This window comes from Falco punctatus (assembly GCF_963210335.1).
Source record: "Falco punctatus genome assembly, chromosome: 3".
In the NCBI taxonomy this organism is placed as follows: Eukaryota; Metazoa; Chordata; class Aves; order Falconiformes; family Falconidae; genus Falco; species Falco punctatus.
Genome location: NC_137582.1, coordinates 89,244,317 through 89,260,410, shown reverse-complemented (window position 1 = coordinate 89,260,410; position 16,094 = coordinate 89,244,317). Strand labels below are relative to the sequence as shown.

Below are 16,094 nucleotides of genomic sequence, written 5' to 3'. Positions count from 1 at the left end.
ATATTAATTTGTCCTCTTTTGGCTGAGAATGTGACGAGATAAAATTTCAGTCTGAACTGAAGAATAAGTTAGAAACCTTGAAATGTTGCTAATCCCAAATCTATAGGCCTTATTCCTCGCAGGTACTGCTCAGTCCCTGATTCATCACAATCTTTTGAGCATTTTCTTAAATCCCACTGACAGTAATGGCCCACAGGCACATGAATGCAAGTGCCACAAGAAAATATTCTGATCGCAGTTCTCAGAGTACTTCTAACAGCAGATCCTTGAAATATGAATGCAGCCCTAAAACTAAAATTGAGTTTATCATGTCCTGAAAAGCTAGGAAGATGAGCCTTCCTCTGAATATGTTAATGTTTGGTTTTGCTTTGAAGAACCAGCAGCGTTCAGATTATGGCTCTAGTATTTTAAAACTTGAAGCCCTTGAGTCCAAGACAAGAACTAAGCTATTGATTAAAAGAAAAGCCATGGAGATGTTGAGAGTTCAAATAAAGCACTGAAGATGCTTAAATATCAGCATTTCTTTTGAGCCTTTTACTGTCTTACTGACTAGAGAAGCTCAAGAAGACAAACAGCATCTCCCTTGCTGCGAGCCAGTGGAGCTCATAGCCCCTAACTGACAATCTCTTCCCTTATCTCTACAGGCTATGACCACCACATCCAGCCCTTGGTGAAATGAGTGTTAAATCCACTGAAGAGTATCAGAAATGGAAATACACAGGGGAAAAAAAAAGAAAATATGGTTTACACTTCTCTAAAGCTGTTGGATTTGGAGAAGACAAAGTCAAGGAGGGGCATTAGGTCAATTTGAAAATTGGTAACAGAACAGACCACTTATTATTTTACATTTAAATGTAAAAAAAATATTAACAAAAATAAAAAAATAGCTTTGCCAGAAGTGAGTTAAATTCCACTCTGTTCCACTAATTTCCATGTCTTTGGCCTGGTGTTATACTCAGAAAAGTGAGCAAAGATAGGCCAGCAGATCTGCTGTTATCTACCCCCCACCCCCTTGCCACCTGGTAGCACTCTCCTTCCTGGGCTGCCTCTGCAATAGCGAAAAAGCAACAACTCCCGCTGTTGCTTCCTAGAATATAGCAGCAGGATCAACCCCCTGCCTCCTCTCCTACTAGAGACTGCCCAGCAGTAACCTAATAAGCAGGGCTGGGAGGCTTATAGAAAAGCATCACTGATACATAGATGTGACTACTTGTACAAAGTAAATGTCAAAAAGGAAAATTCCTCTCTGGGAAGGTACACCAGGCAAGCCCTGGTCATGTACATTTCGATTTCATTTTCTAAAGTAATGTTAGCTGCACAGCCTTCGGATCCTGGACCTGCAGATCTCAGCCTGACTCTGCCAAGTACTGATCACCATCCATCCCAATGGACTTCAGGGACAGTGAAAAGCAACTGAGCCCTGCAAGAGACAAAAGCCATCGTTTTGCAGGATCAAGCCCACTGCATGACGCAAGAGGCCAGTTTTCCCTCTGACGCATGTAAGGGGACGAGGTACTAAAACATCAGTACAACAAACTGGTGCCTGCAATGTTCACATAAGCAATGTTTCAGAGCCAGCAACAGTAATAATAAAAATAATAGACAATGAAAATATAAACCTGGGTATGGTTTCTCTTAGATGCAAATTAAGATTTAAATATAAAAATGATAAGATGCTGCTAATCCTTCTTAGGAAGTCATAAATTGTTAATCAGACCTTAGGCGGTGTTGTTTAATACCAACTTTAATAAAATAGCTGCCTGAAGCAGAAAGACAGTTGGGATCCTGACTCTAAAACTTTGGTAGCCTCATCCACATTTTTGTAGCCTGAGGCTCTTACACTACCATTGATACCAACTCCTTTGAAATATGCTCATTTTTTAGGCTGCTAAATTATTAAACACCTTATTAGTAGAAAGATTAGATGTGAGAAAAGTCATCTCTGTATGACGGGAAATGGATTGGAAGAGGAAGGAAAAGTTGAGGGAATATTTACATAAAAGATACAGCTCTGTTGTTGATATACAGAGGTAATCCATAATCCATAATTCATTTAAGAAATGAACCCATCAAATTACATCACAATGCATGACAAATTGCTACTGTTGAGCTTTCCTATAATAAATTACATAGAATCCTTCCTGTCAAGAGCAAAACTTGTTTGAGGCTAAGAAAGCAATGTCACTATAAGGTTATTTTCCCTGTTGTTCTACAGCATTTGTCTATCAGACACAATGTCCCACATTTCCATCATATATTTTGATGTGGGATAGCAAAAGTTCCCTTGTATGGGGTAACCACAAAGTCTTCCAAATTAAAACTGCTTTGAAAATTGCAAGAAAAGGGGAAAGGAAGAAAAACAAGAAATGTTTCTTCTTTATTACTCCTTAATAATATTTGTCAGTCAGGTGAGCAGATCTGTAGACTAAAAAAAATAAGAAGCAGTCATTTCCTAAAGTGCAACACCTTTCCACTCTATGTCCAGAGCAGCTTGTTAGCATGCTAATTGTTAGTTTAATATGCAATACAGAGCACACTTACTACTTTGAAGTGCTTATTCATGATGTCATGGATATTACTGTATATTTCTTAATTACACAACAGGACAATCTTTCCCCTCTTCAACCTACAGTTTCTGCTGCTCTGATTGGTTTCTGTAACTAGCCAGAATAATCATTTTGCCACACAGAAGCAGATAAGGAAAAAAAAAAAGTAAACAATTTTAAAAGCCATTTTAATTTAATAACAAATTGGGAGCTGTACTTTGTGTTAAATTAGCACTGCAAGCCTCATATCAATTCAAGGCAAGGCTCCTTGTTCGTTACTGCTTAATTAATCAGTCCTGTTTCCATCTAAATGAAAAGTTTTCTCTCTCTCCCCTATCATCTCTAATATCTCATTTCAGGCAGCACATCAAGTTAATCTTGCTTACATTAGCAACTTATTTCTAATGGCTCAGCTCAGTTATTTACAATAATTCATCTATCCCAGCTTGCAGCTGAATCTTACTTGGTCTCTTTGCTCTGTTCGGGCAGTCGGAGTCAATGGTGAAACAGCAAGTGCAAAGCAAGCTCATCCAGCCCTGTGCCGCACCCTGTGAGGACAAAGACCTACTTCCAACACACTGATGTCTACTCAACTTTTGGCTTCCTGGCATATCTTGTCTTCCCAGAGGCAACATTGTGCTTAGGGACATAGTTTAGTGTTGGACTTGGCAGTGTTAGATTAACAGTTGGACTCGATCTTAAAGGTCTTTTCCAACCTTAGTTGATTCTATGATTCTAACATCCACAAAGCTAGGCAAAGGATTGTTACCCTATGAAACAACAGATGAAAATGAAACAGTTCAATGGAAGAAGAGAAGTGTGAGAGGGAAGGAGAACATAGGAAGTTGTATGATGCCTGAAAACATAGAATCACAGAATGGTTTGGGTTGGAAGGGGCCTTAAAGATCATCTAGTTCAACCCCCCTGCCATGGGCAGGGACACCTTCCACTAGACCAGGCTGCTCAAAGCTCCATCCAGCCTGGCTCTGAACACTTCCAGGGATGGGGCAGCCACAGCTTCTCTGGGCAGCCTGCTCCAGTGGCTCACCACCCTCACAGTAAAGAATTTCTTCCTAATACCTGATCTAAATCTTCCCTCTTTTAGTTTAAAACCATTAGTCTTTGTCCCATCGCTACAGGCCCTACCAAAAAGTCTGTCCCCACCTTTCTCATAAGCCCCCTTTAGGTCCTCATTACCCTTTATACAGCACATCCCATAAATAAAGCTGGGATAACCATGAGTCCTGCACTGCATTCAGTAGTGTATATTAAATATATATATATACATAAGCCTTCGGCCACGTTATCTTTGAAGGAAGTTAAGAACAGGTCTTGAAGCACCAGCTGGCTTATTATCTCCTATTTGTGCTCACCCCACCATTCCTAGAGCTGGAAACTGCTGCCAATGCCATAATCTAGTACTTTCTTTCATGTAGTAGCCAAGCACACTAAGTTTGGGACTTAACAAAAGACCTCTGGTCATTTCGATTGCACCAACCTGGCCCCAGTCAAACACTTACTGAAGCAGTGATTACTGGTAGCTATTTAGTCTATGTGCTCACCTTTGCTAAGTTCACCCAGAACTAAGTGTTCTGGCTGCCTCCTGAGGCTGGGATGCCTGCCCATGTCAGGATGACTGTTGCTAACCTCCTCCCTGCCAGCACCACTGCTCCAGCAGTTCCATCCCACAGTGACCCACAGCCTCTGAGATGTAATAGATACTTGCTCAGGTCAGGGCTCGAAACTAAATCTGCACCTGAGGTGCCTGCATCACAGGAAGGCTGGCTTTAATGCCAGTTTGACCAAATATAAATACCTCTGTAATAAACACAAAGTATATGTAATATTAAATGAGCAATTCCAAGAGGACAAAACCTGTTTGTTCCTGAGTAACCCCAGTACTTACTTCTGCATCCAGGATTCAGGATGGTATTGCAACAGGAAACAAGGATGTACAGTGTATTTTAACCTCCTAGATTTGTGGCAACCAGCTTCTGACCTCTCATTTGCCAGCCTGGTTGAAATTACAACCTGTTGCTAAGGAAAACTGTCATACCTTAAAGTAACTGTGGTATCAAGTATCTTTGAGTCATCTGACAAATGAAATACAGTAGATTAATGAGGAGCTGCTTCAGAAATCCCGCAAAAGGCACCCTAACATGTTACAATATGTTAATACATTTCATTTAATAACAATATAAATTCTGTACTGAGAAAAGTGGCAGCCTGTTTTTGTGTTGTTTTGTTGGGTTTTTTCCAAGAAGAAGAGAAATCCTTTCTGCAAATCAGAGTGCACATTTCTGTTTCTGATGGGAAACGCTGCACTGAAAAGCACTGAATTTCAAAGCTGCTTGAGATTAGATTGTCTGCAGAATTGTGCTGATGGCTGTAAATATTAATAACTAAGATACACTGGGCCAGCTTTTTCCCTCAGATGCTTATGCGCTGCTTCCTCTTAAGTGCAGATGACCTGAAGACACAGGCACCAGAAGGAAGAATCTGAGCTAAGAACTGGCTTTAGAGATTTAATGCACAGCGACACTCGCACAAAGGAAAGATGCTCCTGCTATATTCCAGCAGACCCAGCCAGCCAGTGACAATCTCAGTCCAGTCCTCTGCATCCCCACTGCAACTGTCCCCAGCTGCTAATGGGAGCAGGACAGCAGAGAATCCACTTCCATGCTGTGTAAATGAGCTAGGGGCTTCAGTGGGAAATGATGATTCCTTTTTTTCATTCCCACTTTTCCTAGTCTACTATTGAGGGAGACCAAGTATACAAATTTTTGGAGGTCATAGTTTGGTCACCATGGAAATAATTGCAAAGTTGTAAACCATTACAAGATCCTGACATCTTGATCCAGGAAGGCACTTAAGTATTCAAACAGTCTTGTGGACTTCAGTGCAGTTTATTGGTATATTTAAAAGTAAACTGCTCTGGGACCAGGTACGATAAGGCAGAGAGAGAGAAGAACACTGCTTTGTTTATAGCAGAAATAACTTGGTAATTTATCAGCAGTGAGAAGGGAAATACCATAGCAGGGCATTCATATTATTTAAACTTAAATGGAGTTTAGATGAAATACAGAGTTTTATAAAACTGGTTGGCACACCACGAATTGCTTAAAGGGATGTGGCTGGTGGACTTAAAAGTTGTTTCTGCATCTTTTTCCCTTTCAGCAGTGACAGCTAAATTGAGTACCAATTTCACAAAAGGAATTTGCTCCCTGAAAGGGATTCTAACTCTCTGTATTCCTGCTCTGTGATCTGCCAGAGCACTCTTTGCACTGAAAATGAGGAAACAGGCCCTCTTGAATTCTTGTAGTGGCCATCAGTTTGTGAGGCCAGTTCCAAAAGCATTAGGGCACAGTAGGTGGCACGCAGCTCAGAACCTGGTACTACTTGGATCTAAGCCTGTCATATAACTTGTAAATTTAATGAGTCTTTTTAATGTGTCTTTTTCTCCTCTCTCTGTTTATTTATACTAGGATCAATACCCATTGCAGGGGTACTGGTGTAAGTCATGTTCTCATTCAAGAAACAAAACAGTGGTGCTTTGAAATTAATTCATACAGGAATGGATGAGAACAAGAGCGTGGTGTGACCTCTGGCTGCCCTAAATGATGGGCAGCAGCGTGAAGAAAAGGCAGCCTTTTATGAGACATTTTTTTATCCCCTTCTCTCCCACAGGCGTAAGTAGGTGGGAATGGACATGGCAGGGAATGGTAAAGAACCTCTTTGGGCAGTCCAACTGGGCCAATGCAGAGAGGAAGGTCATTGCCACCTTGCTTGGGGACAGCTCAGATTCCTTTCTTCTGGGAATAAGATATTCAGTCTTGTCCCAGATGGCTCCGGAGCTACCCAGCCTCCCCGTTCCCCTCCACGCAGAATGTGGCTCAACAAACAAGCAAAAAGCATCCAGAAAATCCTTTGGGCAAAGAGTGTCAAAATGACTGCAAGAAGTCCTTGAGAAAAATAATTGGCTTGCTTTTGGATGAAAAAAAGAGACCCAAATCTGATTTTTTCCCCCCATCCGTTCTTTGATCAGCTCCAACAACACAAGTGAGCAGCGGAGAGGCAGGAGGGTTGACTGCAAGCTGTACTTGCTGTAAGATCCTGGTTCAGCATCCCTGCTGTGCTACGGCCTCCTTGTGTGACCTTGGGCAAGTCACTCACCTCCGTTGTGATTCGCTTCCCCCTGCTGTAAAACAAGGCCAATTATACAGGCCAGTCTCACAGGGGGGGCATGCAGTGAAGACATATTTTTTAGACATTGTGGAATACTTGAACAGCTTTTGAGTGAAGGTCTCATGTCAATCAGCTATGCCTTGTTCCTTACTTGAAGCAGGGCTCCCAAATGTCCACAGTGCACCTCACTCACAATGATAGTGGGGTTTTTTTTTGTGGGGTTTTGTGTGGTTGTATTTTTTTTTTTTTTTTTTTTTTTGCAGGATACTATAAGCTATTTCATTTTCTTTTTGTCCATGAAGATGCTTTTGTCAAATAATGATTGCCAAACTAGTGACACCCTAAAGTTACAAACTACCAGGTACTCAAAGAGAATCAATTCAGCGAGGAGACAGATTTCACCTGAATGCTTACGGCAAAACTAGAAGCAACCGCGCTTTTAATTATTCTTGTTAATGTGTGGGAACTGGGGGAAATGAGGGAGGAGGACACATGGATATCCTTCACCCGAGGGAAAGCCCTCTCACTTAGAGAACGCCAGTACAGAGGCTGTCCCCCATGCTGCACGGTGTCGGTGCCCCAGCCGGGACCCACAGGCACACGTGGTTCTCTCACCACCCCGCTGCCTCACACACGGGACAGGTCTGTATGCCATGACCTCCAAGAACACAAAGAGGAGTTACCGTCAGAGGCAAGTATTTCCTTTGAGTTTGGCTTTACCCTTCACACCAAAGCGGAGCTACACACTAATGATCGTGTTGATTAAGCAGCCTTTGTGCTTATAGGAGCTATTAACTGACAACTGAAATGCAGCAGTTAGGGAGCAGGCCCTCACACCCAGGCAAGCATGCACCTGCAGTACCTGGGGAAACCCAACTAGTGATTCATTTCTGTGCTAATTTTCAACTCCTGCTGACCCTTCTCCCAGGTCCTCCTGCCCTGGCTCTGTGATTAGATGAGAAAGTGGGAATGCTGTAAGGATACACTACCTATTATCTCGCAGGCAGCTGTAAACATTACAGCAAGATAATGGAATTAGTTTAGCTGAGAGGAATTAAGGTACCCAGATAGTACAGGGCCGATCTCATTCATAAAGTGCTCTCTTCTGTGGGAAGAGCTGAGGGGTTATGACGGGTATTTATGTTGCAAACCAAATCTAATAGTCACATTCTGGCTAGAACTAAGCACTTTCTGACTATATATAAATACATATGTATATCCTGACAAGAAATGCTAATTAATCCATAAAGCATTTGCCCGCAATGCCAGAATAACGCCATTATTGAACAGGTTACTTAAAACATAGCAAGGTTGGCACTGTTCCTGAATGTGACCAGATGGAAATGTATATGCTCTTTTGTCTGTGTGCCCGGCAAAGAGAAAAGAGCATGGAGAGGGTGTCTTGTGGCTGGGTGTGAAGAAAGACAATGTGGTATCAGTGTAATCTTGGATGTTTCAGCACAGTTCTATTAAGTGCTCTGGCATTGTCACAGTTAAGCAATCACTTCTTCTCTTAAAACTCCTTTTCAGAGGTCCAACACCATAACTCATGAAGGACACTATGCCAGACGTGCCTTTTCCATCCTGGCAGGGCTCGCAGGCTCCCCTCACCAGAAAGACGCAGTTATCCTTCCTCATCAGCATTGCTCATCGCCCCTGCTAAGGGGGTTGCAGCTGCAGGAAAAACTGTCTTTTCTGCTTTGGTTTGAAAGGAAAATACTCAAGGAGTGAGCAGCTCCACAAGACTGGTTGTGTCAATCAGTAACATTAATTTACAGCACTCTAAACAGTCCTGAACTACAGTTATCCTACTTCCTTTGGTTGGCGACCAGCCACACCTTAAGTACAGGAGATGGTCACGGGTGCAAGGAGGGATAATGCTGCCTGAAATGGGGAGGGAAAGCCGCTGATGGGTGGTCAGGGTTAGGACACACAGCAGTGCCCTGGAGAAGCTTAGGAACCCAAGGCTGGATGGACTCCCAACAGGTATCAGCCAATCACTGAGGAAGAATGAGAGAAAAGCTCTTCGGCTGAGATTTACAGCAAGAAAAACCCAAATGGATGTGAAAAGAAGTAGTCAAAGTTTAAAAATGCTTTTATCCAGGACTTCCTGCACCTAGTTCCACTGCAGTGTCACTCACAACACAACACAGAGCGAATGACTTTTTTCTGCTGATATTTTGCATTAATTATGCATCCTGCAAGAGTGTTTTTAAAGCTCAGACAGGGACTAATAATCTCCCCGGTACCTTTTGTTAGGCAATACAGATAACAGCTGGGTTTAATCACACTAAACATTCCCTCAACATCTCATCTCTCCCCATCCCAAATGAAACAAGGCAGGATGTTGTAACATCTCTCTCCTCACAGAGCCCAGTTTCTCCAGTCTCCTTGGAAAGAGCTGCCATGACTAAGCAAGCAGCATGAGCAAACCAGCTAGCACTGGATTTTTATTTCAGCCAGAACACATTTAAACTTGAGAACTGTGTTTATACTGCAAAAGTTAAATCCTGCATAGAGTCAGCAGAAGAGATTTGGTTCAGTGGCACACAAAGCTGTTCACTTCATGGGCAGGACAGGGGATTCACTTTAAAGGTTTATGTTGAGAAGGTCCCATATGGCAGTCAGGATAATCACAACTAAGTTTATCAATCCTGTTTCTGAGAGTTATGAACCCAAGTAATTATTCGGAAAAAAGAAGCAAACCCCAAACAATGCAAAGCCTTGGAAAAAATTGGAAGTTACTGCAGCTAACCAGGTCTTTAAGGGGTTAATGAAGAAGTCTCCCTAACAACCAGCTTCCAAGGTACAGCCCCTCTAATGGCATTTCCCACATGCTTATGATAATCAAAAGATACTGAAAACCGACTCTACTTTATTCTGGTATAATTGCAGCTGAGCCACTAGAGGAACTGCAACCATTACGCAAGATGAGGCACCATCACAGTGGGGCCTGCTGTTTCCAACGGAGTCTACCCACTTGTTTTTATAGATTTCAGCTACCTTTCATTTTAGTAATTAGCCACCATTTCCAAGGAGATCCATAAGCAATTTCCTGCCCATCTTGAGCCATAATGCTACAAGATTGCACTAGAAAGGGAAGGTAGTTTAAAAGAAGTCAACAAAGGGCAGACAGCATGCTAAAAAGTTCAGTTAAGCAAGAGATGGAGACCACCATTTCATGTACTAACAGATAAATCTCGTTGCCCTCTAGATGTGCTTGACCACTACATAGCACACAGGCATCCACTGGAAACCCCAATACCAACTCCTTCCAAACCCCAAAACACTGTAGGATTCTATTAACAAGCAGCAGATCGGTGTGCTGAAACCTTCAGTCAAAGAAAAAATGATGTAGCAGACCCGAGGGGATAGTGTAGTGGAGAGAGGATCCTGGCCCAAGGAACCCAGTGTGCCCTTGAGTAGAGGATTGCTCATAGAGAGAAGATGCTCTGGCAGGATCTCAGCTGGTGAGAGCACAGGCATATTCACAACTTCTATCAAGTTTGCATTAGTTTTGACATCTTCAGCAGAAAGGAGGGGAAAAAAAAACCCCACAACATTTAATGTGTGTGTTTTGCTTTCAAGGAAGTCTCTCAACTAAATATTATTGAAACAGCAGATGGCAAAACGCAAACTTTATGAAAGGGAAGGCTGCCGTGAACGGCAGGTTACTGTTTGCATGGGAGAGCTGTACAAAGCAGGGAGGGAGGGAGGGAAGAATTAGAAGTTAAGACGCATATTCCTAGCTGAACAACTTGGTTTGAAAATTATGACCATGTCTATAAATGTAATCTTTGGAGTGCGGGCATGGAAATATGCAAGAACTGGTGTGAAAACTAAAATACCTAGACGGACTATTAATTCCCTATGGGGACCCCAGTTCCTTAAATGGCTGCAAAGGATAATTGCAGAGGACTACAACAGGACTGAATCAATGCCATTTCCCCTGGGGGAAAAAAAAATATGTATTGCTGCCTCTGATTACGTTATTCTGAAAAGACTGGCTGCTTTCCCCCTCCCTCCCCCAGCTCAAAAGTCAACTGCAAGCCACTAGAAATATGTCCAGAAAGATTATGGTGCAGCTGAAAGCCAGAAGCATATGAGATTATATATTTACTGGTGCTGTGTCAGATAACATCTGAGGAGAGGAAAAAGGGATTCAGCCCTGCAGTCTTTATTAGCATGTTTGGGCTGTTTAAAGGAGCTATCCAATTGTGTCATTGCTGCCAGGCCTTTAAAACTGTATATATCCATGATAAAGAAATCTACTTGATCTTGATCATAAGCCTCCAAGCCCTCCCTGACTCTCCTGTGACATGCAAACTTACTGTCTTTAAACAGGAATTAGAAAAAAAGAAATGAATAGGGATGCACCATTACCCATAGCATTATATTGCTCAGGAACAGATGTTAATCAATTTTATAGAATGCTTTAAGTAATATGCAAGCACTTTTGCACAGAACTGACTGCATAATAGAGATTTCAGCCCAGGAAATACATGAGATAAGCCATTATCTTGACTGGGAGAGTTATGTTTATTTTGATTAAAACCAAAGAGGTCTGCATGTTCAAGCAATTTTATTCCCTTGGAATTATGTTGTTTTCAGGGTGCTATTACATATGGTCCTATGAAAAAAGGGAACAGAAATAACCTTGCTCTTGTTTGTAGTGTTCTCCTTGCGCATATGTTCATGCACACAGCTCATGAAGTACACATGTAGGATGCATGTACCATGTAGGATGTATGTACCATCATCGCAGATTCCTGAACAGAAACAACTGTATTTATTCTCTATTCCAGCTGTACTAGAAAAATCGTAAGTTTGGAGAAAGGACTGACCTTACACTCTGTAAGTAATTTTTGCTACACAATCTCCCATGCAGTGCGAACAGAACTTCAAAATCCCACACCATACACAAATACAAGGAAAAATGTGCCCCATCTTCCTGATTTGTATAAAAGTAGCAGCTGTGCCATCGTGCTGGGAGTAATTTCGGTCATTAAAGTTCTTGATCCTTGAATGTCATCAGGAGTTACTTAGGTGACCATCCACTTGCACCTACAAAGTACTGCATTTAACTCTCCGTAAAATATGGATTTTATTGCAGCAGTGACAAGACTTCTTTCCACTGCCATTGACCTCTACTGTTATTGCTTATCTCTTGACTCAACCTTTTGAGTAAAAATACATATATATAGTATACATACTGTGTATTTGATGCCCCGTTTAGGTGTTTGCATTTAGGTGTCATATACACGTGAATATCTAAGTAGTTCAATCTATCTGACATACAAACTATGTTAGCAGCTCCTTAGAAACATTTACAACATAACGGAATTCAGCACTTTCTTTCCGCAATTATCCAACTTCTCTCTCATAAAACGCCTTCACGCCTACCCCCTTTTCTTCCACCACCTCCATCACTCCCCAAGCCATTCTTTTATCAAATAAAAGATTTCACATTTGTCAATTCCTGCAGCGTCCCCACATCTGCCCCCTCTGCCCCCTTCTTTTTTTCGCTGAGGAAGCGCCTCATTTCAACTGTGCTCTACATGCAGCTCGGCACTTTGCCTCGGATTTTGCTCATGATCCGAAGGGGTTTGTCCTGTATCCATTTCACAGCAACTAGGCAGCGTGAAGACCCCGAGACAGATTTTATTACTATTATTTTCTAGTTATTCATCACGCTTCTCCTTTTGTTGTTGTTGTTATTATTATTATTCCCTTCCAAACACACACGACCCTCACCTCGCTCTCTCACCACCTCCCCTCGACCGAAGTGTCTCGCTGGCGGTAACAATTCCCAGGAAAACGCCGCATCCTTTCGCCTGACTGAAAATGACAGCAAACGTGGTCCCCACACGCCCCTGAGCCGGCGGGCACGGCGCGGAGCCGCAGGGGGGGCACCCCGGCGTGGCGGTGGGATGCGGAGCCCTCCGCAAGCCAACTTCGCAAAATAAGTGCTTGCCCCCCTCCCCCTCCCCGCCCCCCCTTAATTAGCATTCCCAGTAAGCCCGGCAAAAAGAAGTTGAAAAAAAAAAAGGAAGGAGGCAGGAGCCTGGTGACAGTTGAAACTTGCTCCCAAAGAAGCGCAAAGCCGCATCTCCTTACCGGCACGCAGGGACGGCGGGGCCGAGCCTGGCCCGGGTCGGCGCGGCGGCAGCGCAGCTCCTGCCCCTCGGCCCGCCGCTCAGCCCGCCCGCCGCGCACTGGGGCTCCCGCTCGGGCAGCAGCACTTTTTAACTCCCGCATGCAGCAGCCCGAGCCGAGGGGGCTCTCCAGCTGATTGGTTTCCATTCACTGCTCCTGATTAATAAAAAAAAAAAAAAAAAAAGGGGGGGGGGGAAGGGAAGGAGGGGGGAGCCAAACTCCTCCCTCCCTGCTCGCCTCCCCGGCAGGCGCTCACACGCACACTCACACACACCCGGGCACACGCACACGCGCTCCTGGCGCCGGCGCTGCGGCTGCTGGAGCCGCCGGAGCTGCCGCACTGGGGACGGGGAGGTGCGGGGCGGGCGCGGGGCGGGCGCGGAGCGGTGCGGGCTCCGGCGGGCGGGCAGGGATCTGCAAGTGAATGCGGTGGGAGGGCAGAGGGGGAGGGCTGGGCGGCGGAGCCCCCCTTCCCCACGGCGGCCGCGCCGTGCTTGAGGTGGAGAGCAGCCAGCTTCTTGCCAAGCGTTTGGTGGTGATAGTAAAAGCGGGGGGTGGGGGTGGGGGGTGGTAAAGAGGAGGGAGAGACATGCTCCTCTGGTGAGCTGCATGTTTGTGCTGTGCGGCTTTTCTCAGGCTTCTCATCCTCGGAACCCTTTTTTAAGTCCTTCTCTTGACACCAGAGATGCCCGACTGGTCTTTTCCCACACTTCCCGGGAAGTTCCTGGACTTGGTGAATCAAAAAAATCGGTGATTTATTAAAGAAGATGATACTTGGTGGGGATGATCACATGTGGCTGTGGCTGTGTGAATGGGAAGCAGCAGAGGAGGATTTTCCAGGTGCCTGGCCTTGCTCGCCCCCCCCTCCCCCTCCTTCCCAGGGGCTCCCCACTCACGAGGTTATGACTAACCTTAATGCAGAATGAACTGAAATTTCGGCTTTTGCCGTGGGACTCGTGGAGCCCCTCTGCACACATGCATGTTGTACAGCCCCCTTCCCTAAGTCTAGCCTGAAATAAGGCTTTAGGTGTTTTAATCTCAATGTTAAACGGCAGGATGAAAATTGCCTGCCAGTTTATTATTTGCCCAAGAGTCCACTCCAATTCAGCTGCGCAGTGTCCCTTTAAGATTCATGGCAAATGTTGCAAGGAGCGAAGCTTTCTACCATTCCTCTCACATCTCCAGTCTTAAGTTTGACCTTTATAATGTATTTTTTTTTCCCACTAGTCAATCTTAAGTGATTCCCCCCACCCCCCACCCCTTTTTCTTGTCTTCCCTTTCTCCTACCCACCTCTCAATTTCTCGTTGCTGATGCCTTAAGAATGGGTCTGTTCTGGCTCTAAGCCACCTTTGTGTCCGCCTGTTTCTGGACCGTTTCAAGGCTTTTAGTATAATTTAAATACTCTGAGCACCAGAAGTTCAGGTAACAGTCCTGCTGCTTGTGCTGTAATTTCTACAGTACTGCAGCACCACCTCCACAGCATAGCTGTTATCCCTGAAACTGGTACTCAGCGTAGCTTTTATCCCTGAAACTGGTACTGGGCTCCTTAAGGAAGCCTTCAAGTTATTCCCTACAGTCACAGTGTTGACAGAGTACTTCTTCAGCACAGCATTGGGCTTTTAAGGACTCTGTGCGATACCTGCAAAAGCCAAAGCAGTGTAAAAAGGCTGGATTCTGCTTTCTAAATGTTTGTGAGCTCTGCTTAGGCACATCACCCAGAAAAGCCGCTTAGGTACAACTGCTATTGTCCAGCCAGCTTTGTCTTCCCACACAGCTGAGTTTTTCCTGTCTGCAGATCATTCTGATTGCTCTTCCTTGAACTTCTAGTTCCTTATTTTATTTAGTTATTTATTTATATTTTTTTTGGCAATGACAGGTCAGGAGCTCAGTGAGTGTTTGCAGAACATTCCCACGAGAGCCTTCTGGACACAGTTTATCTCTCCTTTATGACAGACCACATTTGAAGGCTTTCTTTTTCCCTGCCATATTGTATTGTCAATGTCTGATTCACTGCTCACTCTGACCCTGGGGTCTCCTTGGGCATTATTCATTCCTGGATGTGTTGCATTCTGGTTAGCTTTAATAAACTGCTTATTTTTTTCTTTTTTTTCTTTTTTTTTTTTTTTTTTCCCATTATTTCCCTAGACAGGACAGGGTTATTTATGTCCAAGATGGACTTATATATTTTTGTCAAAAATGAAGAGTTACTACAGGAACTGTTGTGTTCTCCAAAGCATGTGCATGAGATTTTTATCTTTTCATTAATTATGTGAATTTTTGGTTGACAATTTTATGTGTATAGCTGTATGACAAAAACTTTTTTCTTTTTTGAGCAGCACTGTCAAGATAGTGCTCTTCCTCCTCAACTCTCTTCTGTTGACAGCTATAATGATATTAGAATTCCCAGACTAGGTCACGTCATTAGCCCATGAAGTGTCCTGTACCTGGCAGTGAAAGGCTCAGCTAAGATTGTGAAAATTAATCAAGATTAGCACTGGTTGAAGTCAGCTTCCCTGTCATGAGGTGGAGAATTTAAGAAGATTCAAAGAAGGACTGAATGTTTATGAGTGTACCTAAGATTAGAAAGGAGATAAAACTTTTTTTTCAGCTCTTGGACCAATCTAATATTTGGAAATCAGGATGAGTACTCCAAGTAAAACACACTGTCTCACACCTGTCTTGTCTGTGGCTGTTGTCTGAAGCAAGTATTCCGGCCCGTGGACAGACACAGCACTGAATTAACCAGAACAAAGTTCCAAAGTGGCAACTTCTGGCTCTGTGGAATGCCCAGACCCTGCAGACTGTTACCAAAATGCCCATGAATCTCAGCCACCAGCACAAAACTGAAATACAACACAAGCTGGGAATATGTGATGGTTTTTTTTCTAAGCTATTCAGGAGAAATCCCATTTCCAAGCAGTAGAAGATTCCTATGTGAGATTTAAGGACTAAGAAGAAAAAAACTGAAGCTGATGAAAAGTCACCTATGGTTCACTACAAGCTGCAGTATCTATGAAACAGTCTGAAGGTCTCACTTTATAACCTCTCACATGAATCAGGCACTTCAGAGGTTTCCCAGCCCTGCTTATTTTCCAGAAATGTTGAGGGACCTTATTCTGAATTAATAAAGGGGAAGCTTCAATGTAGCAATGTCTCTGCACTCTTTTCTGCTTTTGTGTTTTTTTGGTTTTTTTTTGGGGGGGTGG

General features: G+C 43.6%; 1 protein-coding gene across 2 annotated transcripts in view; it reads right to left on the bottom strand.

Annotated features, from left to right (window-relative positions):
• LOC308060886 (cadherin-6) overlaps positions 1–16,094 on the bottom strand; it is a 129,755-nt gene extending 113,661 nt beyond the window's left edge. Inside the window, exon 1 of one of the 2 annotated variants that reach the window (XM_080380141.1) lies at positions 12,849–16,094. The gene's annotated coding sequence lies outside the window, so the exon portion shown is untranslated. The other variant, XM_080380142.1, reaches the window with a different exon arrangement.